Raw genomic sequence first — 5065 nt, forward strand, 5'->3', positions numbered from 1 at the left:
TCCTTCATTTCTGACTGGTTCTTTTTCATGGCTTACATTTTTTTTTTTCATTTCCTCGACTTTATTCAGCGGCACATTAACAATGGAGGATAGGGTAGACACAAGGTGGGGCCTGATCTGTCCTGGAGCCCTGGGAGCACCACACACCATGCACTACGGATAGGAGGGGGCACGGGGGCGCTTCATGACCCCAGCAGAAGCCTGTGTACCAGGGAGAAGGTAGTGAGTGCCTGGGTTGCCCTAGCCCAGGCCCATAATGGGAGGGGCTGATACTGGGCTGAGGTGGAGGGGTGGGGCCACAAAGTATCTACTCAGGAGGGACCAAGTGGCCAAGCCCTTACCCGGGGTGCAAACCCACAGAGCAGGCTGGGGGACACTCTGGGCATAGAGCTGTGCCACTCTCCTTTTCCCTCTCTGGAGGGAGAGGAGGGTTCTGGGCTGGACCAAGCAGCTACCCTATACTGCCCCATCCTGTCCTCGGCCAATCAGAATGGCTTCGATGTCTGCTTGAAGATGAAGCCTCGATATGCAAGTGTCTTCATGATGTTGGCAATGTTCTTGCAGTCATCAATGCCGCTGTGGGGCTGGCCTATGTGCTGCAGGCTGAGGCCCTTGTTCATGTCTATAAGTCCATTCTTGGGCCAGCAGCCCATGGCGAAGCTGTAAGCCTTCTTCAGGTTAATCCACTGCTTGAAGTAATCTGCCACTGGCAAGCTCAAGTACTGGCACTGGCCTGGGAGCATGACTTTTAAGTCCCAGTCTCCACAGGTGACAAAAATTGACTTGACGTTTGGATCTAAGAGGCCTTCCTTCGCCATCCACTCATCGACCCTCTCCAGCACTTGCTGCAGGCTTGGCTGACCATCCACCATGGCTTGAATAATCCCAGTGAGCTCTGTGCAGAAGGGAGTAAGCTGTGGATGGACTACAGGCTGGACATACATGTGAAAGGTAGACTCAATCTCCATGGTCCGTCCACTTAGCTTCAAGATGGGGAACTAGATGATTTCCTCCGTGCACTCTGACCCCAGCTGACGCTGGCTTACATATTTTTTTTATGCTGTGAAAGTTCTAACTAAATTCATTGAGCATTGTATAACTGGTGTTTTGAACTCAGCATCTAGTAGATTGCTTGTATCCATTTTGTTTAGTTCTTTTTCTGGAGTTTTGTTCTGTTCTTTCATTTGGTACATGTTTCTTTTCTCCTCATTTTGGCAGCCTCCCTGTGTTTGTTTCTATGTATTATGTAGAGATGCTAAGTCTCCCAGGCTTGGTAGAGTGGCCTTAGGTAGTAGGTGCTCTGTAGAGTCCAGTGGCACAGCCTCCCTGATCACCTAAGCTGGGCACTCCAGGTGCCAGTCCCTCCCTCATGTAGGCTGTGTACACCTTCCTGATGTAGTTAAGCCTTGATTGCTGTTGGCACATCGATGGGAGGGATTTGCCCCCAAGGCTGATCAGCTGCAAGGACTGGCTGTGACCATCAACCACTGTGAAGGATCCTGCACATCCGTGTGGTGGATCCAAGTCCCTGCCCAGGTTGAAGCAGGTATAGCAACAGTAGTAGCTTTGCTGCTGACAGGACCCACGTTGGAGGAGCGCATGTGGGCAGTGAGTGGGTGGTTGCGACTGCAGCTTACTATGTGGGGGAGGGGCACAGGCTTGCTGCTCAGCTAGGTGGCACTCAGGGCCCAAGAGCCCTTCTCTCTTCCTGTTACAGAATGGAGGTGTCCAAAAACCCCCAGAGCTTGCGGCTGGGGGATGGGGAAAAGGAAGCAGCTTTTAGGATGCCTTTGCATGCCTGGGGCTAGTGGCTGGTAATTTTGTTGCACAAATAGCTTTGATGCTTCCAGGGACCAGGAATATGGGAGGGGTCTTGGACCATGGGATGGTATGGAAAGAGCTTACAGAGCCTGCATAAGGTTCTGTGAATGGTCAGAACTGGTTACCACACCCACTGTGTCAGAGGACGCAGTCGGGGATTTAAAAAGCAGCTGCAGACATTTTAGCGAGGCTCTTCATGCTGCTTTAAGAAGGACTCTCTCCATGCAGCTCGGTGAAGGGGTTCTCCATGCTGTTTTGAGAGGGAAACACCATGCGACTTTGAGAAGGCAGTTTACAAGGAGGCTGAGAATCCACGCAGTTCTGCATTGAAAGCTAGTGGGCACCACACACAGAAAGACCACCCCAATCAGAATTGAATGATTGGCAGCTACCGGTAAAGCTGAACTGTGTCTAGGAAGTAGGGAAATGGTATTTCTAACATTTCTAAAACTAGTCTGGTTTGGTAGCGGGAGGCAGAACTATGTATTTGTGGGTGTTTTAAAGAACATAAAACTTAACGGCAGAAATCCACAAATAATCTAAATCTATATAACTATTAAATAAACAGTTCTTTTTCTTTTCACTAAACTCTGGCGGCGGGCAATCGGGCCCCTAACTAAACAGCCCGTGGGCTCTGTTTCAATCGGAGCAGCCCAGGGGTTCTGCTACATTCCTAGTGTCTGCTGAGCTTTATGCGGGTCCTGGAGCACTAGGGGAGAAGCTCCGGGTCTCTCACCAGCCTGGGAAACTGAGACCCCAGTGGATAACCCGACCATTGAGGGGAGCAGACTGCAAAAGTGCATGGTCGATGCCACCGAGCAGGACTTAACTTCAGTAGGGCTCTGGTGCCCGCTGAGTCTGCTTCTTGAGTGTGTCACTTATGGAGGTGGTTGGGTGGTGCTTCTATGTGGTTTGAGGATGTCTACCAGACACACTGGCTCTGGGGCCTTCCAAGGGGTGCACTCCGAGGTCAGCCACCACTTGTGTTCTGTCAGGGGCCACCCAGAATGAGCTACAAAACAATCTGCAGATGTCTGTATACTACTTGTGCTGGGCTTGGAGATGCCCAGGTGAGGCCAAGCTGCAAACCAGGGCCAGCTGCTGCTATTGCAAGCCTGGGGCCACTTGGCGAGAGGTATGGGGCATGCTGAGGCCAGATGCTGCTTGTTTGATAGATTTTAGGAAAGTCTGAAGCATGAGCCACGACAGGCCATTTGTATGGAAAAGCCACTGGAAACAGCTTGGGTTGGGCTCACAAGTAGGGTGGTGCAGGGTGTCAGAAATCACCAGCAGGCAGCGAACAGTGTGAGCCGGCTGATGGGGACTCGGGTATGGTGCCTGCCTGCTGGATCTGTGGAAGAGGGTCTCAGAAAAAGGACCAATGGCCGCTGCCAGCACTTTTATCTGGCAGAAAGCTGCCCTGCCCCAGCTCTTATCCTGATGCCAGACATTCAGTTCCATTTGTATGTCCCTGGTGCCTTTCAAGCTGCTGCCCCACTGCTAGAGCTCAGAGGGAATAAGTCCAAGTAAGTCCATGCATGGACCCTCTAAGAGGAACTGCCTGGAACTGCAGAACCTCTTTGTGTCACTCAGCCACAATCTGCTGGTTTTTACAGCCACAAGTTATAGAGAGTTCTCTCCCTGCCATTGCAATCCTGGGCTGGGGGGCCTGATGTGGAGCTGGGACCCCTCACTCCACAGGGGGGACCTCCACAGCCAAGATATCCCTCCTAGTTATGTGCCACACTTGAGTGTCGGCACGCCCTTCCATATCTCTGCCCTTCCTATGAATCTCCATGTGGCTTCTTCATCCCTAGTTGTAGGACTTCCGTTTAGCTAGATTTCAGGTGGTTCTGAATGTTGGTTGTTCTGTAGTTTAGTTGTAATTTTGATGTGGTTGTGGGAGGATGTGTGTACTGCATTTACCTGTGCTGCCATCTTGACCTTAAACATTTTTTTAAATGAAAAGTATACTCAATTTAATTTTTACAGAATGCATAGGTGAAGCCCTGACTGGCATAGCTCAGTTGGTTGAGCATCATCCCACAGAGCAAAATGTCCCTGGTTCAATTCCCAGTCAGGGCATATGCCTGTGTTGCAGGCCAGATCCCCAGCTGGAGGTGTGTTAAAGGCAACTGACCGATGTTTCTCTCATACATTGATGCTTCTCTCCCTTTCTTTCACCCTCCCGTCCCCTCTCTCTAAAAATAAATAAGTAAAATATTTTTAAAAATATATAAAATAAAAAAGAATGCTTATGTGTATACTCTGATGTTTACATAACTGCCAGTGCAAATATTAAAATTCCAGATTGGTTTGGGTTTTTTCATCAGACTGCTAGGAGTATCAAACAGATACATAACATTATCCTGGTGTTATTTTTAGGGTGCTAAGAGAGCCCCAGTCAAAATTAAAACCTCTACCACATGCCTGCTAATATCTTAGGTTTTTTTAACTGTGGACAAATTATATTACTCCACAATTAGTTGTAAATAGCCATGAGAAAAGTAACAATAATGGATACCATATCTAGATATTTTTTAAATGCTTGCACTTAATTACAAATATTAATATGATTATAAATATTAATCTGACCATTAATAGATAGAGAGGGGTAGATAGATATTGTTCTTCCCCACAACATATTTTGAGTTCTTCTTATGGCTGATTTACTAGTGAGAGAATCTTTCCACAAAGAAATGGGTAATAATTAAAATAAACCTTTATGATTATGGAGTATAAATCACATACAAGTTATCAGGAGGAAACCCCTTGACAACTTGAAAACAGGAGGTAGAGACATTGAGGTCATCTCTAGATTGAATTCTGATCACCATTCTCAGATATGGAGAAGAAATTTCTAGAGAATAAATACAAATGAAGGCCTAAAGTTCTAGTGGTTGTCTAGGTTTGTGATACAAGAGTTTCTCTTGATTAAATGAGTCTTATTTCTCCTCAAATAAATAAAAGGTTTCAATGTACCAAAACCATGACTCAAATCTAAAGGTCAGGAAATATTGTGAGTACCAAGTGTGATCACATTTCCAGATGTTAGAGCTTCATGTTTTGCCCAAACAAACCCCATGATTTGACTGGACTCCTTGGACTAAGCACTGTATGGGACCAAATTAGCAGCCTATCAACTTCTGAACCTGAGCTAAGGCATAATTTACTGTGAAACAACTGTTGAAGGAACTTCATGTTCTTGGAAGCTCCCTGGATTAGAAATTCTGAACTAGAGCTA

General features: G+C 47.2%; 1 pseudogene; it reads right to left on the minus strand.

Annotated features, from left to right (window-relative positions):
* Positions 1 to 409: 409 nt before the first annotated feature.
* On the minus strand, positions 410 to 1007 carry LOC150009935 (ERI1 exoribonuclease 3 pseudogene; annotated as a pseudogene).
* Between the last annotated feature and the right edge of the window lie 4058 nt (positions 1008 to 5065).

Source organism: Furipterus horrens, unplaced genomic scaffold (assembly GCF_987537825.1).
Source record: "Furipterus horrens unplaced genomic scaffold, mFurHor1.1.pri manual_scaffold_5, whole genome shotgun sequence".
Lineage (NCBI taxonomy): Eukaryota > Metazoa > Chordata > Mammalia > Chiroptera > Furipteridae > Furipterus > Furipterus horrens.